Here is a 24,966-nt window from a genome sequence, read left to right on the forward strand (position 1 = left end):
TTCATCTAAATTCACAGAGCACCAACACGCTGCACTAAATAAGAGAATCTGGAGTCAGATTGCATTGGAGAGACACATGGGAACAACTCTTTCTGGCATTGGTATTTGTAGCTGTGTGTTTGTGTGAATCAAAGGGACAAGTTCTATGTGAAAAATTGAAAATGCACATGAAACATCAGCTTTCTGCCATTAGTTTTGTGTCCCTCGAGTCTCAAAAGATTCTGGCATTATTTAGGATCTCAGTCGGTAAAGGCTAAAATGAGATACAACAAGAGTAAGCACCTCTTGGCGGGTACATTAATAGTGCAGATCATTTTTTGATGGATACACGAGCAGTCAGATGCTACACTTCATAAAATTGGAAAAAAAAAAAGATATGTGCACTGTGATTCATTTGAAATGATGGAGGGAAAGAGGATAAGAACTTACTGCTGTAAGCTTGGTAGATAACAGCAAATTGGAGATTCCTACGTGTACAAGGTCAGGTGATTGAGAGCTACATTTGATGATGAGTGTTGAGCAGGCAGCCAGAGAGCAAGAGACAGATTCATCCACTTCTGCAGCAGCTGCCCTGTGACTGAGGGAAATCCAGTTCTCAAGCACGTCCGCACATCATCTCACAACCCGTAATGCACTCTCTCTTCTTGGCTCTGGCCCTCATCTTTTCGCTATCCATTCTCAACAGGAATAACAGGATAAGACAATTGCACAGAGACGACACATTTCAAGCCCCCTTTCTTCACACCGCCATCTCTGTGTTTCTTATTTATCAGTGCGATGACAGACATGGCGAGAAACAGAGATGTCTGGATCCTCTTCTCTTATGGCTAAATCATGTTACACATGGGACAGGTCGTCTCCGGCGGCTTTGATCACCCCTCGAGGATTGACAGAGTGACTGATGGGCCTAAGTCAGTCCCGCTGCCTATTCATCTCCCTGCAAGAGGAGGACAGGAGAGACGGAGAGGAAGCAGGCCCGAAAAAAAGATAGGGTATTGCAGCGATGTAATGATAAATCCACAGCGAGACTGTGAGCACTTTTTTGCATGTGGGAGCCTGAAAAGGCGGAGGTGGCTTGCAGCAGAAGATTTTTAATGACACGCTTCATGGACACAATTTTAATATGCCCCGCTAATTATGATATTGCCATGTTAGCCTTTTCCGAGCCATTCCATGTAATGAGACAGAGCGATGGAGAGACAGAGGAGCAGAGACACGGGTAAGGCGCACTATGTGTGGGTGTCATTCCAGTCTGTGGCTCAGCAAGGGGTAGTGATAAAGTAGGCGCCTTGCTGTCTCCCTGGCACCTGGCCACTGTTTGTCCTTTAGGTGTCCTGGTGACCAAAATGTCCCTCTGAGCTCCACAGGGGCTCTTCAGGGGGGTCTAGACGCTATGTGTTGTGCAGTACTGTACCTCATTGGGGTGACTATTCTTTCACCAGATGTGCATGTTTGTGTACACGTGTCAAGTCAGTTTTATTTATATAGCCCAATATCACGAATCACAAATTTCTTCCGAGGGGCTTTACAATCTATATAACACTTTCTATCCTTGGTAACTAGGTGTGTCTGTGTGTGCACGTGTGTGTGTTGGGAGAGGGGGCTGTTTTTCTCATTGTAAAAGATTCATTCTTGAGCCAAGTATCACCTTCATCATTCTGTCTTGTATGCCGTAATCTCTCTCGGGTGATAGTAAAAGAAAGCCTCGGGCAAAAATACCTGTTGAAGCTATTAAGAAGAAGAAATGAATTAATGCAAAGATGACTTATGGGGACAGGAAATGTTCTCAGAGGGTTAGAGTTTGGCCTGGAACAACCTATTAGAGGATCTCCTGAATGGCAATTCAGTGCAGAACTCAGAGCATAAATCTCAGTGATATAAATATCCATTAAAATGCCACACAATAGTGGCCCCAGATGGAAGGCAATTGCGCTGAAATGTACACACAGCACAGAACACGTGTGCATTTTTAAGGAGGACTGGTCTGTGTTCGTTGTGGGTGTCACAAACGGAGTTATGGCATCTTGTGCGTGACAGAGATGAAAGTAGTAGCGGGCGCATGATGATGGAAGGTGCACACTGAATAAAGGCTGACTCAAAGTGTCAGGATGGTCCCAATCCCTCATCACTCAAGGCCCATTTTCTCAACGCTGCTCTCCGCTAAATGCCAGGTCTCCTCTTCCACACCTGAAGGCTTAGCTTTAATGCATATTAATTCACTGTCTGGCACTGGCACTCAGGCGGAGATTGGGCGCCAAACTGTTAAAAAAAAAGGGGGAAGTTTGCATGAAAAGCCTCATCCCCGTGTAAAACAGGCTTACACTTTAGCTGATAAGAACATCAAATTTAAAATGCTGGCTGGGTTACTTTCTCTTACAGCAGTTTTGTGTTGCCCATCAATTGTTTCTTTAATGGAACCAAGTGATTTGTCAAAAAAGCAAACTGAGATTACACCAAAATATCTAAACTGTTTGTTAAAGAGTGATGTCCTCTTTCACTATTTAACTATAATGCTATGGCATCTTTAACCAATATTTCAGGCTAGTATTTTTTTGTTTGTTAAGGGATGTCCATTATGACCAGGTTCATAGTCGTATTTTGGGTTTTTGCTAGAACATGTTTACATCCTTTAATGGTCCAATAACACATTATTTTGCTTTTACTCTCTGTGCTGGAACAGCTGTCTCCCTCTGTCTGAAATGCTCCATTTAGCGCCTGTCTCTTTAAGCCTCCTGTAAAACACCCAGTCTACTCTGATTGTTGAGCGTTTCTTGGTCTTGGTATCTCTGCCTCTCTGCACCCTCATTTTAGCTGTGGAATGACTGTAACTGAAAAACATTTTCTACCATTAAAAATCACCAATAACAGCCTCTACAGCAAAATCCGCACAACCAGATATGTTCCAGCAAGAAAATGATCCAAAATCAGGGAAAAATTGACAACTTCAGCAACCAAGATTATATGTTTCCCTGACATTAGCCGGGAGCTACATGTAGAGGCGAAAGCTGGGAATGACTGTGACAGAGTATAACAGCTTTTTCTACAGTGACAATTAACAATAAATGCTTCTAAACCAAAATCTTCACAACCAGACATGTTCCAACAAGTATCTGATACTGTGAGCAGATGAGCGTATAAAAAGAAATCCATCACGAGCTGATTACTTTTATGTTCGTTTACCTCAATATTTAACATTTTGGCCACGTTTAATATGAACATGCAGCATCAGCACATAATAGTCCATATATGACAGAAAATAAGGATGCACCTAATTAGTCACCTTTAATATATTTATCAGCATGTTAATTTAGGAAGTCTTGTTTTGATCAATTTTTGTTCATTGGCTAGATTCACTGTTGCCCACTCACTGGTTTGAACATGTGGACTGTTTACATGCTGATTTTGACCACTGCTGATGACCACCCAGGCACTGAGCAGTTGGGTTGATTGGCAGGGCAATGGAAAGAGCTGCTGGAGATATCTGAAGAAAAAAAAAAGAGCGTGCAACACCTGTTGCTCAAGTGCTGTACAGACCCGAAATCATCGTCTGGATGAGTCAGTCTATACAATTAGTTATTAAAGGCTATTGTTATGTGGCGATGGCAGTACAAAAGCAAAAACTGAGAAACTGACAATGAGCTATGTAATCACAGCTTCTTCATCAAAGACTTCCACCTACAAGTTGGTGGGATCACTCTGAACTGCATTTCTGCCAGTCAGTGTGGTACAAGTCATGTGCTACAATACAAAAATCCAAGTTTAAGATTCTCACGGATAAGACTATGCTACAGAAATCACCTGAAAAATGACACTGTAGTTCTATCTTATTTTTAATTAGATGCTTCATTGCATTTGAAGAGTAAAACTAAAAATAACTAAAATATCACAATGATGCTCCCGTATTGTCGTCTAAACACAAACAATCTAGTTAGTCTCAGTACAAATTACGTACTGCGAGCTGATTAGTTCTAATAGACATGACAGACAGCCTACAGTATGTTTAACAAACGCATCAGCTACTGTTAATATTATATAAGTATTTCAGGTCAATTCAAGAAATGAATAAAAGATTCAGCATTTAATAGCACAAACCACTAGTTAAAAAAAAAAAGTCTAAAAGCCCCGACTTAAAAATTTAGCTAAAAAGCAACTTTAGTACACTGCTGCCAAGGCCGAGGCAACAGAAAATCGGTGATGTGGAGACAAAATATGTTGCCAGTAATAATTGTATATTCAAACTCTACGGGTAGTTGTGTACTGTACATGTCTGCTCAAATGCCTAAGTGTGAAAATATTTTTTATACACTTCATTTTCAACAAACATATGACATATAAAAGTTAGGGCTGGCTCAGGCTTGTATTGGACCAGCCCCTAGTTAGACTCATAGGCCTAGTTTGGTGCGTTATTTTGTTGCTGTGCAGCTCCCTCTGTCTCTCTCTGTAACTATCTTTTTTTCATATGTTATATGCGTTATTTTCACTCAATAAATTTATACTTTTGTCAGCGGAAGGCAGCATAAGATTTTAATACAGGAGTGACATTTATTTCCCAAAGGGAATATGTTTTTGTTGTGGATTATTTAAAAAACAAACAACAAATCAGAAAATATTTGAAAGCTTTTCTGCAATACTTTGATCCTACCCTCTAAAGACAAAGAAAATGACAAAGAAAACTATGGCAGACAAATAGTGAGTGAACATACTGTAGATTAGCAGTAATACAACCCATCAATTTGTTTCCCTATTGCCAAAAACTTGAATTTGGGGCTTAGCCCACCCAGACACTTAAACAAACACACACACACACATTGACGCAAAAAAAAAAAAAAAAGCCAAGCATTAGCATCATCTGTTCATCATAAAACAGGATTACTGGACAGCACACCAGCAAAACATTCATGGCCTTGTCTTACTACAAAATGCAGATGGTATTCAGATTTACTCTCTACTTTTTAGCTTAAGCATTATTTCTCAAAAACAAAAATTATAATCACTTAATGCCAGCAAGAATTTGCCAATATTCAAAAGGAAAATAAGATTGCCAACAGTCAAGCTCAACTATTGTTCAGGGCTGTCACTAAGATTTGAAATGAAGATTCAGGCCAGGGAGGCAAACACCCACCCATGCCAAAGACAAATAAGAAGCAAGGAAAAAGAAATAAAGCATGCTGTTGACATTGCATTCACTCACAAAACACGCACACAGTGTTTCATCTAAACCTCTAGTCATTTCAAAGTCTGGCTCCTCGGGTCTTTCAACAACAGAAGAGTGGGGAACATTTGGTTAACACTGAATTATTTTTTATGGCCAAAGTGCTATGCGCGTTGAATGGCTAAATCATTTGTGCCGTAGTTTTCGACAATCTGCACAGATGGGATGGTCTTTGTTATTCAGGACTGCAGCCCTCATCTGAGACAATACAGCTATACTATAAGTCTGCAATTATAAACGACGAACGTTACAGTCTGCCAATGGTTAGTGAGAAAGAATACCATGTGGATGATTGACCACAAAAGGAAACTGTTTCGACTTATTGGAGTATGAACAAAAAGGTAATTGGCTTAGAGGACTTGATAATACCATGGTCAGATGTTCTATAGGTTGAATAATCTCTTTTTCTTGAGTAAATAGCCAGATATGATAAATGTTTGATTGTTCTAATGCCAGCTTTATGTGATAAGAACTATCAGGGAGGGAAATGTTACTGCCTCCCATGCTATTTGATCTCCAGCAAAGTAATTAAAGCTGAATCGCAAAGATAAATGATCATAGAAAAAAATACAAACTGGTGAGGAGCAAACCTCTCCAAGCTAATTAAGAATCCTTTTGTTTTTTAGTTTACTGCATCAGGGATGTACATGCTTTGACTCCCTTAAAGACGTGTTTTTAACTTCCTTAGTGTTTGAATGGATTAAAAAAACACAAACACTTCTATAACCTGACGTGATGTTTACAAGCACACCTTAATCTGGTCGAACACTTTCATGGAGAAAAAAGAAAATGATAACAGACTTTTATTTTGGCATGTCACACCTGCACAACTGAGACAAACAGAATTCCTAAAAATAAAAGCTTCACATTTGTTTCCTTTCCACACAAACCTCAAAATAAATCAAAATAACTTCCTTTATCAATAACAACATTAGAGAGCCTTTTTGAGCGACAAACTGCTGAATAATAATCAACCGTCAACCCACTGGATGCCTCTGTAGAGAGAAGGTTATGCTTTCAAAGTGCAGAATAAATGATTTGCATGGATACAAACAGTCCAAAGTGATGAAGCCTTCTTTTGATCTTCACCTGATATTGCTTGAGGAGGTATAACTAAAGAGACAGGTTGGGGGAGGGAGCAGGGCTCAGATAGGACTCAGTGCGGAAGGAGAAATGTGATGTAAGGACAAAACCACTGACACTGAGAGATGCCATATCCCGCTTGGTGTTTTGCAGCAAAACATACCTCCATTGTGGCTTAGCTGAATCACTAACATCACGGTAACATCTGTGTATCAATCATGAAGAATCTATTCCATCATAGAACATCAGTTTATGACATGCGCTATTGCTTTTGAAATCCAATAGCTGCACAAGCCAACAGATGCTCCCCCTAACAGAGCCTGGAAATAAAGTGTGGCTGACTTATCTCCCCCCTCACAGCCATCACATTGCAATGTGATACATCTCACATTTGGCCATTAAGCCAGCTAAGGTATGGAAAGGAGGTGATTCATATTGTGATTGCAGCACTGCCCTCTATGACTCTTCCAGAAGGGTAGAGAGGACCAGAGAGGGGAAGCCAGAGAAGGCCCCAGAGCAGCAACCCCCCCAAGGCCTGCGGAGCTGCCTGCCTGACTGCCTGCGGCTGTGGCTAAATTTACTCCCCCCCTCCTCCTCCTCCCCAAGCATCCCAGCACATCACGTTGGGATTCTATTACTCTCTCGCGTCCCATCATACAGATAGTCATGTGAAAGGCGGCCACAGGCCTCCGAGGCTGGCAGTGCCCTTCCTGCCCCTGCATTCAGCCCTCAGTCCAGTTAATGCTATTCGTCTCCACCCAGCTGCCCAATCGCTCTCTCTGTCTCGTTATCTTCCTCGCTCATTCTCACCCCATCTATGGCCCGACTCTCAAACTGCCCCCTCCCACTTCTCAACCTTGTTCCCCTCCAATTACAGCTCGTCTCATCTTCAGAGCAGGGGTCAGCGGTGGACAAGCTTTAAGGCTGAGACTGATGACTGGTAACGGACAGGGGAGAATGAACCCCGGCCAAATGGGGATCAATAAGGAGATGGGGCTGAAGGATGGCTCCTGTTATGGGCAGTGAAGGTGCTGGAGGCTGGGGGGGAAGAAAAGCCACTGCTGCCACGTCAGGTCAGATCCCACGTTTGATATCCCAGTATGTCTCCTCCATCGGTTGAGAGCTGTCAGCAGTGTGACATGAGGCTAGACACTTCGCTGATGGTTCATAGGCATGAGGATAAAGTGCCCCTGCTCTGCTGAAAAGTACTCTCCTGACTAACCAAGTGGTAGACTGACGTCGCAGTGTCAATCCAGCATGCAGATCATCAGTTCTTACTTGGCCATGTATGAGAGTGTTGAGCCTGAAATAGACTGACATGCGTCAATGAGGGCAATGGAGTCATTAGCTATTCCTTTTGAACAGCTTGCTCACTCTGACTGAGCAATACACAGGGGTAAGCAGTGATTTTTGGAGCCAGCTTATGCAAATTGCATGAACAGATTCAACCTATCCCAGGTTGAAAATGCACAGAAGGAGCAGATAAAGAAGCAAGAGCAAGAAGAGAGAGAAAACTAGACGAGATTTTGTTTGTAGGAGAAAACAGCTAAAGCTCTGCACCATGCAGTCATTCTGCAGACATGACCAGAAAGCATGCTCCCCTCCTACCCATTCAAGCAGTTCATGACATCTTCACTCCCTCATGTGCACACGTCAGGGTCACACTGACCTCTAGTGGTGTCAGAAAGAACACATTGCCCATGACAACAGGCTGTGACTGCGTGATAATTTGTTCTTGAGGTAATTTTATCAGTAAATTGATTTCAAGTCAGTGACACTGGTCTAATACCTCTCAAGTGATATGGATAAATGGCCACTGGGAACGGCCTGTTTCAACACTGTGTGAACTGGAGTCTCAACCTCCCTGCTTTCCAATTACCCATGAGTGAACTATCCCCGCCTCCTCTGTCTCTTGCTCACCATCCCTCCCTGTATCTCTCTTTATTTCTCTCCTTCCCCCTCTCCATCTCTCTCCCTAAGATACCTTTGGAAAATTTCGATTTGAACACTATTGATTTTGTGGGTTACACCTACCACAAAACCCTGACAGAACTTGAAACTGCTCTATTCAGTTGGAAGGGAATCAAAGTATGACCTTTCCTTGGAGTTGTTTAATGAAGTTCAAGGTGTGATGCCAGTGAGTAACCACATATTTTTAAACAGCAACTTAAGAACAGCCTTGAGGGTTGGATTACATCTTAAATTGAATTTCTTCAGGGGCACTGTTTGGAAGATAAGAGTTTTGTTATTTAACTCTGCAAGTTACTTACCTCCCCAATGAAGCCTCTGTATCCTGGTGCATTGCTACTGCTTGTTTTATCAGAAGTATGACAGGATATTTCAAAAACATTAAGTAATCATGCAAAAGACGCACAATGAAAAGCAGTAGTTCAGGCTTTTAGTCATGCTTCAAAAAAATAATGCTGTATTGCTCAAAAATCACTAGATGGCGCTCACTGCAAGGAAACATGTTAATCAGTGCTGCTGGTCCTTCAACATACTATGCTAATATGAAATACCAAAGTTATCATCTGTCATCAATGAACTAGTCATGTCTAGACACAAGTTATCCTCAACAATGATAGAGCTGGAGAACACAATACCAACAATACAAAATGTGTAGTCTCTACAACAGAGACGTGATTATTAGAAGGGTCTGCTATGTATCTAAATATGTCCTTTGACTGGTACATGTCAACATGCCTGCCACAGAACATGCAATGAGGTTGTCATGGTACTCTGGTTTAAGAGCCGTCTCCCCAACTCAGCTTGCAGCCCTATTACTATCAAAGCTGCCAGAAAATGAGGGCATAATTATGTTAGAATGGAAGAGAGGATCTGAGGCAGAGTTCTAGAGATTTGCCGGATGATTTAGTGCACTAACCTCCACTCTGAGATGCTGCATGACTTTGCATGTTCCCAATTAAAGAGACTTGCTTCTTCAGCATCTATATGTCATTTAAGTTGTACTGTTCTATATATGACAGTTTGTCTATTTGCAAGGGCTGGATATGACTGGAAGAAGAGAACAATATCTTTAGACAGCCTGTCACTCAAGCAGACAGCCTTAAATATGCTTAACTTTGTGCCTTAATGAAATGTAAACGGATGAGTTACTAATATATATATATACATATATATATATATATATATATATATATATATATATATATATATATATATATATATATATATATATATATATATATATATATATATACATATATATATATATATATATATATATATATATATATCACCCCTGTGCACTTGTCATGAATATTGAAATAAGCCAAGGAGACCAAAATTGTTTTTTGTACAAGGCTGTCAACTTGTTTATTTCTGCTGTAAAGTTGGGCATTTTATCTTCGGGGTCTATAGAGATTCACTCTGCTTTGGAGCCAGCCTCAAGTGGCCATTCGATGAACTGCAGTTTTTGGCAACTCCACGTTGGCTTCATTTTTCAGCCTCGGAGATCGCTGCATGGTAAACACACTCACCAGCAAAAGTTACACTAAAAGCCAATCCCAGATTCACTCCGACTTGGCCTTTTGCCTCGCTTAATTTGCATTTTCCTACACTGTGTCTCTTTGATGCCTGCTACTTACAGTCTGGTACCAACCTTTTCATAAAGCCCCAACCTTACCTGAATGCTGTGGGAGTACACACAAGAAGAAAATACACTATCACACACTTCTAGTGGGTCATAGGTGAATATTAAGAGGGATTATTTTTGTATGAGTCTATACATTGCCTTTCTAAGGAAAGTCCTGCATAGTATAGCTTTAAACACAAGCTGAGACACACACACTGCTTGACAGTAAAGCCATTAGGTCATGTTTGAAACTCGCAATAGTACCAATGACAGGCAGTGCACAGGAGGCTCTGTGATACAGTCAACATGAATATTAATCCTCTCTCTCTTCCACAGTGAGACAGAGAGTGGGAGAGAAACACTCAGGTATTGTTAAGAGCTCTCCACTAGCCACTAAAACGTCACTCAGCAGTGACTGTGGGCTTTTATATGCTATCCAGGTCCTCCCAGGAGACTGAGCCTAAATGCTGAACAACCACAACTGGCACACAAGCACTGAGAGAAAGTTTGGATGAGGTACCACTTTTAGCTCAGCAGAGATGACTGAAGCCCAGTCATTACAATGTGGGCCAGCTGGTGCTGCAGTGAGTTCATGCAAGCAATGACAAATTACAAGAAAAGTTTTGGAAAAGTTTTAGAGAATATAAGGTTCAGTGTAGTGCTCATTTATAGACAAAGACGTCATTGACCGTGATAAACTTAACGTGTTTCTTTAATTTTAATGCATCCCTTCTATCTTTTTAACATTTTTATATACATGTTTTATTTTAATGCTTCTGTTTTGGGTCTTTTATGTCCCTCTAAATCTTGTTTTTTGAAACATATAACCACAAACAGTCTGTCTGTATGGAGTCAAAGCAGCAGAGGACACTTTAAGGGCAAAGTTTTCCGCTGCAGAGGAACAGAAAGATAATCAGTCATCTGATGAGACCAAAATTAGCCAGAGCAGTTGTGCAAGATTAATACCTGCTCATCTGTGTCCATTCTAAGAGCTCATTAGACACGCTTGAAGATATGGAAATATAGCATACACATATTATATCATCAACTAAAGTTGCTGGTAGAGAGCCATTGTAAAAGTATGTCTTAAAACCAACTGCGGTGTGGTAAAATAGTGGGATGGCTTGTTTTTCTCATCATAACATCAACACTATTTGATATGTACACATAAACTTATATTATAATATAGGACAAGTGAGATTTTTAAAGTGGAAACAGACAACTTTACCCCAAAAGTGGTAATAATATTGGTGCTGCTGCCGCAAAGACAACAGGATCACTTTTCACGCTTCATCAGAGCCGGCCAACTACCAACAACACAAGAAACACTGCATTTATTTCCACAGTTTCTTCAGTTTTTCCACTGTCAGCTATTTATGCTATAGGGAATAGTAACCACAAAGAACCTACAATGATACTCTTTGGTATCTGCGGATACATACCGATAGCTACCAGGGAAAACAAATGCGCTTGGTGGCAAAATGACTCACAGACTTTTTTATGTTGTAAGTCCAGCCTTTCTTTCTGGGCAGACAAAATTGCATAGCGAAAGTGAAGCTTATAGGGAGTCAGTCTAAATGCAGATGATGACACTATTCTATAGATTGTTCATTTTGCAATCAACATTAACTTCATAATGATAAGTTAAAGCAAAAAAAAAATTTTATTTTTTTTTTTTACATCTAGTGGTGAGATTTCAGATTGCATCCAATGGAAACTTTTCCCTACAATGGCCATTGTATAAAAATAAAAATACTAATGGCCCTGTTGAAAAACCAGCGTTTTTTTCCATTCTGAGCTACTTCAGAAACAATATGGTGGACTCAGAAGAGGACCCACTCTTTGTGTAGATATAAACAGCTCATTCTAGGGTAACGAAAACACTATACTACTATCAAAAACCTAAGTGCGAATAATACTACTACCAAATCTAACACTCTTCAAAAGGTATGTAAAGAAATCCTTATTCTTTCTGGAGACACATTTAAATATGTGAAATTTATCAAAAAGGAGATCCAAAACACAATACAGAAACACCTTCCATTCAAGGTCGACAAACTCCGTGTGTATGTTTTTCTACAGGCCAAAAAGTACTTTGAAAAGCAATTTGAAATTCACATTAACACCTCTGACATTAAACCATGACAGATCCAAACGAGTACCACAAATTCCAAGAGCTTTTAATGATCAAATCAAATATCACAAACAGACTTTGTGATATAGAGATGTATTTTTGTACAACAAAAAAAAAACACCTTTTTTATAAAGACAAGTCAATGTTGAGCCGTCACCCTCTTAGTTTGATTAAAGGCCAGGATCCTCTTTGAACCCTTTTGACCCTGTCAAAGCGAGGGTGTTGTGTTGTGGTCGGCTAACACAGCCATCAAACACAGAGGCTGGGGGAGCCATGCTGTGAAGCGCAGTGAAGCAAAGCCTTGATGTTTTTACAGAAAGAACATAACTGGGGCTGTGAAATACAGTGCCCTTTTCCCTCTCCTTCAACCTCCGCTTCCTTCATCCTCCCCTTCTCCCACTCCCTCTTTCCTCTCTCTGGGTTGCCTGAGTACTGAGTGGTGTTGCCTGAAATCCCTCAACACTTCTCATTTCAGCTGAACCTGTTAAACCTTAAACTGAGAGCCAGAAAACATCCTAAACAAGGTCACACACCGAAAAGACAACTATTGTGTCAGAATAAAAGAAAAAGAAATAGACCTGAAGTCAGCAGTTGTAAACTCTCACACCACTAAAGTGAGCCAGCTCTGCCAGCTCCCTTTAGCTCTTTTATGATCAGTGTTAACTGTTCTTCATTAGGTGCAGCTGCACTTTCTCACTTTTAGCTGTTTAGCTGTGATTGATCTTCTTAGTTTATGAAAGTTATTAACAATGTTTTGACAAAGAACTAAAAAACTGAAGGTGACAAAGTACAGCCGAACAGATGCAATAGAGGCAAAAGATTGATGTTGAGCTATGAACATAAAGCAGAATGTGGCAATGTGCAGCTGACCCTAACTAGCTGTGGCACAGCCTGGGAACACAATGTTGGCATTCTGCAAACCAAAAATCATCATATTTACGTGTTTCATGCATAAAAATGTTTTTAAAGACATAATTTGACAGCTGACTTTGCCATGTGACACCTAGGCTGTCAAATTACAGATTACTGCAAACTAACAACAGACAAACACCAACAAAAAAAAAGAGAAAACCAGTAGTTATTTAGCTAGTCATTGCTGTGTTCTCAGTGGCTTTTTAGGCAACAAATGTGGGTGGTTTGTAGTAGTTTTTTTTCACTGAGACATCCCTGCTTTTCTGTCTGGTATTGCGTCCCCAGAAATGGTATATTTTAAGCTAAAACATGACCTTTTCCTAACCATAACCAAGTGTTTTTTGTGCAAAAGCTAGCCACACGTTAACCACAGCATCGCTGAAACTTTTCAATGTATCTGCTACATAATAACCATAGATTGTATAAATAATGGACATAGCTAGCATGATGTCACTCATTGGTATTTTGAAGCCTTGAGTTTGGTATTTCAGCCATCATCATCTTGTTTTTTTTGGAGCCAGATGTGACCATACTTGAACATGAGGATGGAGCTGTGGAGGAGCGAGGGGAGGGATCTCACTAACAGAATGTGGAGACGCCTCGCAAGCAGCCACCGAAGCATCCTCATCTTTGAATATGACTTATTCTGGGCCTTAATAAATGTAAATGGACAAATGAATTAACCCACGGTATATTTGTTATGAATGTTGAAATTAGCTACAGAGGCCAAAACCATTTTTTGTACCAAGTAAAAATGTGTTCAACGTATCCGCTACATAATAACCTGCACATGTCACGCATCCATGGTTAGCAGAAACGTTCCATGCCAACAATGGTTTCTGGCGTTTGGGTTGGTGCGCCACATTGAGATGCTTCAGTAACATCACATTCTTTACAAACTATTTAATAAGTCATTGCAGAAAAAAATGCTTCCATAAAATAGGTAAGTAACCACTTGGCAGTAACACAAGGGCAACAAGCTACTCTGACAAAATTCATCAGATTTTTTGACCCTCATTCATTAATACTGTCAGTTCCCTGTCAGTCTCACTTGAATGGCACAGAATGAAACCTGCTGCAAGCTCAAGGACACTTTTCACACAAAGGAACACACTATCACACCAGCTGGCAGTACAAACAACTGCTCGCACACATCTTCCACCAAACACTTTAGGTCCCAGCTAAAGTATGAGAAATAGCTTCAGTAAAGCGCTGAATTGGCAGAATAGGTTAAAAAAGAAATTCCCTTAATATACAAATTGAGAGAGTGAGCCAATTTAAACAGCAGAGAGAATGAATTCAGCCTGGATGTAAAGGACTATTACCTCTTATCCTTGTTGGACCCCTTTATAGGAGGAAATGGTGAGCAGAATGTAAAAAGCAAAGTGAATAAGCGTGACAAAAAAAAAGCTTCCCCTCAAGCTGAGCATCGACCCTGCCACACAGGGATTTATAGAGACAACATGGGCTATTAATTCCCCCTTTTCCTTCCAGAGAAAGTCTGTCCAGACCAGCCTGTCTCCAGGGACGACCTCCTTTATTACTCAATGCTAACTGAGGGCCCAGATGTTACTGCCATTGATAGAAATAGAAAGGGGCAACATTCAACAGTTGCAGCTGTCTATGAAGCTTTTCTAAGCATTGTGAATGCTATATGTGAGCTGTCTTTATGCCTCCTTTAGAAAGAGCTAAAACTGATAACACTATGCAACTATGCCGGTGTTGTTTTCAAATACATCTGGACATGAGCAGATGTCATGCGTCTAACTGCAGAACCAACAGTGCCTGCCAGAGGTCGCTGCCTCACTGCACAGTCCATCAGCAGCCAAGTGAAGCCGAGGCTGCTGAGGCTGATTAGAATCAAAGTGTTTGACCTGAGCTCAGTGAATTAAAGGAGCATGGACTTTTTAGAGCACAGGACCCTTAGAGGCTTCACTGCTGCTTACTGCTGACGGGGTACTTCGTCCTGAACAGCGTGACCCAGAATGAAAAGCAGCAGCCAGCTTTCACACTGTGCTTGCTGTTTTACATGGACAGTCATGATCCACAGTGCTGCCTTATTCATGTTTGCACACCTCATAACAGCCTCAAGATCGCTGCATGACACAGGCTAGCAGCTAATGTCATTTCCATTCTTTAATATTCACATTTTCAATGTGAATCTGCTCTGAGTTACTAGAAAAATAGAAGCACCTGTACAATGTCATGCAATGCAGTACAACAGTTCTGCAATAGAGTTTACTTTGAAATAAAATCTTTAGTGAGGTCTATTATGTATTTTGTGGAGCTGATGTATTAGACTGTATTAAAATGATGCGTTTCATATTAGCTGTTGTAGCCTGACTGATTTTTGCAATAGAAGATGTTTTCCCTTGTTACACACATTATTAATGGGTTATTCGTGACTTGCCATGGAATTGAATGAATGCTACTATTGTAAAAGATATATTTCCCCCTGCACCGCAGGTTAAGACAAGAGCCAGTCAATGTTTTTTCTTATAGAGGCTGTCTCAGCTTCAGTTTAAAGCCTAATCTATGTGAAGATAACATGCCAAATGACTGCTGCTGGGCTCAAACCAGACACTGTCTCTACCGTAGTCTTGTTTCTGTATCACTAATTTGTGTCCCTGCAAGCATGATACAGCTTGGAGCCGAACTGCGCTGACATGATTTCACCGTATATAAAAAAAATATTTATGGTCCAAAATAATTTGTGGCTATAACCAATTACTGGTGCAGGCAATGCTGGAGTTCATGCAGGTTATGTCCCTAAAATTGAAGGTGTAGGGCTTGTGTGTAAGCCTGTGTGTGTGTGTGTATGCCTAAGAGGCTATTTCCTGCAGTCACCCACACCAGGGCCTGGAGGTAGTTGGTGAGGAAGCACACCCATAGCAGAGCAGCAACTCAGCCCAGCACAATCCGGAATTCAGTCCCAAGAGCTTGTTTCCTGGAAGGTCTATTGTCTTTTCTATTACTACACCCTCAAGCAAACTGAGAAATACCCACAATCATAAGGGACTTAAAATGGTATGACCTGGCCCAGTCCACCTCATTCTGTAATACAGCTTCATTTTTTGAGATTCTACTTTTAATTCTCAAAAACTTGTATTAAATAAAATGACCCAAGGGATAAAGGTTCATCAACATTACTTGAGAGAAATGTTTTGCAAACAAACAATCACTTGTGCAGTGATTGCAACTTGATAGGGTAAAGACAGAATTGGGCCATGCCGAGGCTGAAACTACAAAAAACCAAGCGGGGTGGAACATGGTGTAATTTCTCACCGGCTCAGATGTGGTCGGAAACAGAGGCAGTGGGCTCTCCGGCTCGCCTGTGACAGACTGTCAAACAGAGGAAAAGAAACAGGGAATGAAAATGACTCTTTGGATTAAATCAACTGCTAATTGTAAGAAAACATAAAACTCACACAATGGCACGCACAGCTGAAAAGGTAAATGTCAGGAGGAATGACAGAGCTATGTGACTGTGACGTGAGCTTGACAGAGTGGAATCATGGATGCTGTTCGACACAAACCCCAAAACTGTTAATGGTTGACATGGATGTTAAAAATGGATGTTATTATAACACAAAGAAATAACACACAAATATAGATGACATACACAGCCTCCGCCCTCATAAGGTAAGATCATTACTGCTGACCACAAATGTTGCATCTGGACAAATCTTAACCATTAGAGATGACAATATGCACGGAACTGTCAAGAAAATTATAGACCATGTCATAGCACTTGCCAAGCATGCCAGTGATGCTATTTCTGAGCACTGTGTATATAACTAACTGTCAAAATATCAAATAATCCTACTGCCTGATAATCGGTCACAGACGACTATTCTAAACATGCTAAGATGAGTAAATCCGAGTGTTTCGCACATCAGATGAACTGTAATGAGCATAGCAGCAGGCTGTCTGGGTGAATCAGTGTCTATGTTGGAACGGCAGGTTGACAGTGCAGACGAGACCAGAATGTGCCCTATGAGCTCACACTAAACCACACACCACGGAGCCACTGTGTGCTGTGACAGGCTCTGCACCAGACAGTCACCCAGTCTGCTTTCTTGTGGCACTCTCTTCCACACGATGTCAGCTAGGTCCCAAAAAAACAGAACCAGTGGCCTCTGATGGTGCAGAGCGTGTCTACAACCTGCAGGCTTTCCACTTGCAGTATACTCATTGAATTTCTGGTCAGGCAGGCATGCCACCACAAAGCCAGGGTAGGTGCTCCACTTAACATTTATGCCGCCTAGTTCTGCTAGAAGATGGATGACTGGAAAGAATAATGGAAGAGCAAAATATAGAATAAAGAGGAAGAAAAGAGACGCAGGAGGGAATGAGGGGGATGAAAGCTTAATATAAGGGCAAAGGCAGGGTAAGAATGAAGCAAATGCTCGCTGGAGACATGTATTTACTCAGTTTTCCACTCGCTTTTGCCAAATACAAAATCAACAAGTCATTAGATTGAGTGTTCTGCTGTGTCTTAAAATTATAATCTTGTGTGGTACAAATAATAAAGCCAGGAACTAACATTTCCCCTCTACATTTTCAATTTTCCATGTTTGAAAAAAAATGTTTTTCTTTCCTCTAGAACAAAGAGAAAATTAAACCCCACTGCTTTTGTTTTTGGAGCCAGAACTTAGCAAACCTCTGAGAACAACATCTAATTTGATCGGTTTCATTAGGGGCTGCAGGGAAAAAGTTGATCTAAGATCTTAATTACGGAACATAACTCTCCATATACAGCACCACGCTTAAATTTTCCTCTTTTAAAAGTTATCCTTGTTGGATATCTGACATTCAGGATTGAAGCATTAAAGGAAAACATATCTGAAGTCAAACATCTGAGGGAGCCACTAGAGATAATGACATAAAAAGGGGGCAAAACCTTCCCTGAAGCCGACCACTGTAAATGTTCACTTGATGCAAGTTCGGCATTCACATTGAAACGCGTGATGTGTTAAGAGCGACCCTGACAGTTTGTGTGCCGAGCGACGGAACATCTTAACTCAAGGTTCACAGTGAGTCACGTCAAAGCTTGCTATTATTGCACCATCTGTAACTCAAACATCAGACGATTCACAGCCACCCAAAATCACTGCCTGACTTTCAGTTGCATCTTTACTAACTATTGCTGAAAATTTCAAGGAGTCTGATGTGGGGATTTTTGTAAAGTCGAGTTGATTCATAGCACTAACAGCACTCTGGATGTTGGATCCCCTAGCTCTCAGTATAAATGGGTACAGTTGGCAGGTCTGCGGGATATCCCCCTTGAGGTTTCAGCTGCTTGTGATAAAGGCAAGAGCGTGAGAAGCTCTTCCAGTATATTCTTAGTACTGCCTCTCCCTTCTTGCCTCTCCTTCTCCCTTCTCTATCTCCCAGGGGCCGCCCCATTTTGAGGCTTTGCCCATCAATCTTTTATTTTTCAATTTCTGTGTGTCACTGAATTCTGCCAGCAAGATTTCACAACACTTAGATTACACAAAGAACTGGAGGAGTATGAAACTGGATATCAGCATTTTTTTAAACATCTTTCGACTCAAACACACCATCCTAAAAATGTAAAAAGTAAAAAAAAAGAACTTAAAAGGATGCATTTAGTGTATTTTTATTATTGAACTAAAGTTATACACTTTGGTGACACTCTGGATCAAAGTATGTATATTTTTTTTAATGTTTGGTCATTCAGTTCAGTTCTATGGGAGATGCACACATGTTTATTTGATGGAGTCGTTTCTAAAGCTCAAACACAAAACAAGTTCTGATTCCAGCTTCTCCTGGCTGAAAACTTGCTGTTTTTTATCAGGCGGTAACCTCTGGGGCTTAAAGATGAAGCCAATGTGGACGTGCAATAAACTTGACAAGGGGTGAATTTTCATACTACTCACAATAAAAGACAATATTATCTCACAGCACAATATAATTTACATTAGTTTGAATTCAGAAGGCTGCAAATAATATAAGATTATATATCATATCAAAAAATATCCTTGTTGCCTTTTTCTTGGCTGCTTACCATTATCTGCCACGCACTGTTTGAATGTTTAGGAAGCAGGTGCCCTTGGACCGAAATGGTGACAAAGTCATGCCGTGGGAATTTCAAAATAAAGGCATATTTTAATGTGATATGGCAATATGCATCAGTGTTTTCACTTTGCATCAATATTATTGGATCATTGATTATTCAATCCATATATCAGTCCAGATTAATGTATCATTACACCACTAGTGACACTAAATTAGTATCTCATTTTAATCACTATTCCCTTTAGTCCATTTAGTCGGCTACAATTAGAGTAAATCTGGCCATTGTGTAATGCGGTCTTGTGGTTACAACAGATCAGAGGGGGAGGAGACATCTGACTGTCTGCCTTTCTTTCCTCCTGCTTTCTTACTGCTCTGCACCCACTGTGTTTATTTTTCTCTATCTACCACACTATCTGCATCCAAGCCTGAATGCCTGTGTGCCCCCTGGCCTGCCTGCATGTCTAAGGTTGTTAGGACTGAAATTTTACCCTGAGAAAGTACTGCAGTGCGGCCAGACTGAGCCAGACAGCTCTGTAGCCTCGGGAGCTGTCCACGTTCCAAACAGGAAGACTGAATCAGGCGAGATAAAACTCTATTTATATTCTCCCAAGGCTGGCATCCTGATCAGATCATCAAATATGATCACATGAAGAGCTACTCTGTGTGGGTGTGATGTCATGCCATAAATGTAATATAGCATGAACACACTGCTAGATTGTTCTTCTGTGAGTGCATTCTCAATAATATGAATCACAGAGTGTGAGTCCCTTCGTACAAGATGGAGAGCTAAAAAGAAAGCACGAAACATTGATTTACACTCCAGCAGCAGTTAGGGCTTTTTTTCAAGTAGCCTGGCATTCCATTTTAATGACGTGCAGTCAATGCCAAGAGAAGCTGCTTGGACACACACACGCAGCTTTGGATAAACACCAACACAAATGTGGTGGTGATCAATCACTGAAAGGATTTGGCAGCTTTAAGCGCTCACACGACCAGCATACAACTTACATCAATTACTGGGAACTTTCTTTCCATAAATAATTGATCATGATGTCCAGAGTGCAACCAGAGAAATAAGATGACTAACTTTAGCAACTGCACTTGGATCTCTGAACATATGGCCTTTTGGATCACATGCTGCAGCTGCTTTACTTACACACTCAGCTTGGCTAATACAGCCATGGGTATGTGAAGGAGGGAGAAAAAATCTGAAGATGGGGTTACAACAGGTCAGGCTGTTGAACAGGAAATACCTAATAGATGCCTGAAGCTACTCATGACCTCTGTAAGAAACATCAGACCTGTCGGCCTCGAGGCAGACTGACCCTACAGAGACCCGGCTCCATCTGAACTTCTCACTGTGAAAGCCCCCTGACAAACTGGTGTATCACTCACCATTATATTGGCCTGCTGTGACACTGCAGAGTTTCTGTTAGGATCCGACATTTGTTCCACAGGCACAAAGAGAAAATCAAACGGCTGTTATCAATCAGCAAAGTTTCTAAAGCTTACTAGCTGACATCTGCATAGTTACATATCATCAAGTCAAAATCCGCTAGTTTGTAGACTATGTGCAAATGTGAGCTAGAATGATAAGTATGGTACCTATTTACATTTTACAAATATGATTACTCGCCAAGAAATTAAAGTGCTATCTAGATTCATATATGGTTTTTCAGCTGGTTCCTGTAAGATAACCTTTTTTGGTTCCTTGTAGAACCTTTTATTAACGTTACAACTGGAAGCCTCTCAGATCTACCAAAAGCCCACCTTAGAGGGTAAGGTTCCACCCAGACCCCCCTAAGAGAGGCTCTACAGAAAACCCTGAATGGTGTAATGGTTCCACACAAAACCCTCTCTGGGGGTTCTATCAAGTACCTTTCCATCTTTTAAGGGTGCTTACAAGAACCCACCCAGGGGATTCTACCGAGAACACTTTTATATTCCAACGGTTTCAGCTAGAATCCACCGTGAGGATTTTACTAAGAACCCTTTCTTATTTCCAAGGCTTTCAGCTAGAACCCTTTCAGTGGATTGTATCAAGAACCCTCTTTTATTTCAAGGGTTTAATCTAGAACCCATCCTGTGGGCTCTAATGATAATAATAGTGGTTAACGACATTACACATAGATCTTTCTCCCACTGATCATAGTTTTCGTTCTTAGTGAAACGATTTGTCTTGCAAAGAACCCTTGAAGAACCTTTTCTTCAAAAAATGGTTCTGGGTAAAGCCTCAGCCTTAAAGGATGAACCCTTTTAAAACCTTTATTTCTAAGCGTGTAGGAAAACAGTCCCCACAGATTTATGGACTCATGGTTCAGAACTAATGTGCAAAATTGTGTGAAGTTTAAACAGGTTTATTAACAAATTACAAGCTGTTGAACCAGAAAAACAAAGACATTTAAAAGAGAAAGCTATAGTCCTATAAACTTGTGAGTGTTTCGATTCTTCCAGTCTGATCCTGCTGCCAGCTTTTTAGCAAATGAGCTTTTTATTAGCTGCTGCCTTCATGTTATGTGCAAAAAAACATCTTGATGATTCACTGAACTCACGACTTATCAACTTAGGAAAAAAATGTTTGAAGTGTTCAAAACAAAATGATTAAAGATCCTTGCGGTTTATGATAATTAATCTCCCGCTCTTTAAACTTTCCACATGTGCACAAAGTGACATTTTTAGTTTCATATTTCATGAAAAAGAAAAAAATGAGATTGCACTGTTCTCTCATGGCAATCTACGACAATCTACTGAAATGCCAAACAAGAATTATTATGTAGATAACTTCAATACTAAGCAGAGTAATCATATTTTACTCACTGATGATTTGTTTTATAGTTTGGCAAGATTTTCGCAAAATGCTCTTATTGTTCCATATTGTAGTTGTACAGTTCTCGATATCACCAGTATCATAAAGTCAAAGCTGCTGTATCTGATCAAACACAAAGTGAATCGTATTGTAAAATAACGTTAGCCTGCCCTCTGTTCTTCACTGTGAAACACAAAAATTAAAGCAAGTCATATCTGATTAATTAGAGACATTTAGGGTTTACTCCCAGTATGTTTAAATTTATTTATTTATATTAGATTTAAAACCGAATTCAGCATTAATGAGAATACCCTATCCAATAAAGGCAAAAAAGCCCCCCCAAAAAATCTTTAAATGTCTATAAAGTGTAATATAAAGTGACAGTAATATAAAGTGCAGGTGCTAAGACCGTCACGTTGACTGGAGCTGATGACGCCTTCAGTTCAATACATCTTGATTCAATGTACGATGGACACACACAGAGCTATGAATCACAAAATGCAAGGAGCATATAACGCAGCCAAATGACATTACATGCATATTTAATAATGACGCACTAAATGTGAACATGTATGTACACAGTGATGAGAACTACAAATGGTTTTGCTGAACCATAACAGTCACATTGAGTCAGGAGGAGCCAGGTCTTGAGTGCTCCTAAAGGGATTATCAGTGATTACCCAGAAGGGGTACAGTGAAGTTGTTCAAAAGCTCTCTCTAACAAGCTTGTGTCTCAGCATTACTCCTCAACCACATCCTTCAGTCAGACCTACACCAGGGCTGTGACGCTAATAGCAGCCTGACTTTACCACAAACCAAATCATTAGAACAAACCTCAGTCAGCAGTGGAAAGTGGGTTTGACACTGCGACTATTGTGCAAAACCTGGAGGTGAATCAGCACAGTGCTGCTTCTTTCAGGACACCAGTTATGCCCTTTGATTTTTTATAGGAGTAATGCGTTTGACTGTGAAATAGAGGTTGTTTGTAAACAGCATATAGGCACTTATATGAACAATGTATAAATTCGTCGTGAGAAATGTTGCTACTGTCAAACCCACAAATTGCCTTACAAAGCTGGATTGGCCTTTAAACACCAGGAAAAAACATTTGTTCACATGAACTACTTAGGAAAGATCAACGTGTGCTTTAAAAATAATTAGCATGGACACTCTCTGAGACATGGAGTAAAATATAAAAGAGGAGACTCTTTTGTGTAACAGTCACACAAATTACTGCACGCTCTCATGCACACTCTGATTTACAATTAGACAGGCCGGCCTGCCATGGTGCCATTTTCATGGTTAAGGATGCTCCCCAAAACTCAAACACAGAGAGCAGCAGTCAGTCTGGATTCTTTGGACTGTTACAGTAGGCTGTTTACAACCAACCTCCTGGGGGACAAACTTAAGTAACCCAATGCAAGAAGTTGTTAAAGTCACAACATGCGGTATTTCTGTAGCCTGGTGAGACCATCCTGATGATGTGAGCTCAACATTCTGTCTCCCTCTGCACATCAGTCTGGACTCTCTGCAACCCCAAACACTGTCAAGAAATCCCAACCCAATCAGGGCCAATCAGGAATTCCCACCGTAACTAAAAATGTGAGCAGCCAATCAGGGACTGTGTTGTAGTTGATGACGTAACTTACAAGCTTGCAGAACAATAATGGCCACTCCTGAACCAACAAGCGCTAATTCCAACATTAGTAGAGTACACACAGCAATAAATAAAGTTATTGCAGAAAAAGTCAATAACAAAGGTTAAACAAGGACAAGAGGCTGTCCTTGCTGAGTTTCTCTGAGGAAAGATATTTCGCTGTTTTTTTGACTGGATTTGGCAGAAGCTTGATTCATCAGCTGTTCCCTGGTACAAATCTAGTGCTCATTGTTGTTTTGCCACTGACTGTTCTAATAAAGGAGCAGATGTGAGAGGCTGAGGAATCACAGTCATGCAGTTCAGTGTTCACAATGCTTCAGACATATGACAAAGATGCTGCAAGCTGGATTTCTACAGTCCGGATGCAGCTGGGTGCTAAATGAGAAATGGCCAAATATGCTGGCAATGTCAGTGTATCAAGAAAACCTAATGAGGATCGTTGTCGACAAAGTGCATGTCACATACAAATGGTACATATAAATAAGTTGTGATTTTTAGATCTACTGATACTGTCTAATCAGCAACATATTTGTGTGGTAGAGTGGACTGGCTGAAGGAGTCAATCTGTCAAGATGAGTACTCCAACCCACCGAAAGTGTTTGGGGTGTCACAGAGTCCAGACTGAGACAGAGAGAGAAACAGATGTTGAGCTCAGGATGGTCCTACCAAGCTAGTATTTGTCTGTTTGCTGCATTAAGACATGAGACCCCATCCAACATGGGCTATATCAGTCAGGACTTGGACCAGCAGCACTCCCACAGCTGAGAGCTTCACACAGTCAGCTCAGAGTCTAGTCAGTGTGGTCAGTCAGGAACATCAGTCCCCACCACAGTGTCTAAAAGAAGGACAATACTTGTGGAGACATGTCTGTGAAATCTCTCCATCCACAACTTTCGCACAGTCCAGGCAGAAACCAGTTCCACCCTGAGTGACCTGCTGTGGCTACCATTTTGTTTTCTCTGCGAAAGCTAGAGAAAATACACTTCAAGTGTCCTCCCACCCACAGTGACTACATTCACACAGTTCACCAGTGTCCCATTTGTAGCCCCAGTCTTGAACCTGAAAACTGCTCCTTGAGTGAGCTGAGTATAAGCCAGTCTATTCAACATTCAAGCTCTGGGTCCACCTCATTTGCATGTTAAATAGGATCTCTCAAAATATGTGAATGCATGTGTCAAACAGGCTCAGAGCAGGGGCGGAGAGGTCCCCTGTTACCGCCCTCCAGTGGTGTTTGAAGAGAAGGCAAAGAGAGAGGGAGGGAAGAGGTGCACGGGTCAAGCGGACTGCGCCATTTCATCAAATGCCAAGCACTCCTTTGGCCAGCACTGGAAAAACAGGAAACTCCTGTGTTCTTCGCACGCCTGTTTACAGGCATGTGTATCTCCAGCCTGTCTTATCACGCTGTGGAATTTTTCTTGGATTAATTCAGTATGTCCAAAACTCCGATAAGCATCACATAAGGCAAATAAAAGCAGAAGATCTTCACAACTGTCAAGCAAATGTTGGTCATTTTGCTTAAAAAATG

At 40.8% G+C, this 24,966-nt stretch overlaps 1 protein-coding gene across 3 annotated transcripts in view; it reads right to left on the reverse strand.

The window, feature by feature from the left end:
* tspan9a (tetraspanin 9a) overlaps window positions 1-24,966 on the reverse strand; it is a 232,274-nt gene that overhangs the window by 193,683 nt on the left and 13,625 nt on the right. For 2 of the 3 annotated variants that reach the window (XM_088080084.1, XM_088080082.1), the window contains exon 2: window positions 16,222-16,278. The exons of the other annotated variant lie outside the window; for it this stretch is intronic. The gene's annotated coding sequence lies outside the window, so the exon portion shown is untranslated. The remainder of the gene's footprint in view (window positions 1-16,221; window positions 16,279-24,966) is intronic. 3 annotated transcript variants of the gene reach the window in all.

The sequence above is a fragment of the Plectropomus leopardus genome, chromosome 7, assembly GCF_026936395.1.
Source record: "Plectropomus leopardus strain MGB_pleo_1.0 chromosome 7, ASM2693639v1, whole genome shotgun sequence".
NCBI classification, from domain to species: domain Eukaryota; kingdom Metazoa; phylum Chordata; class Actinopteri; order Perciformes; family Serranidae; genus Plectropomus; species Plectropomus leopardus.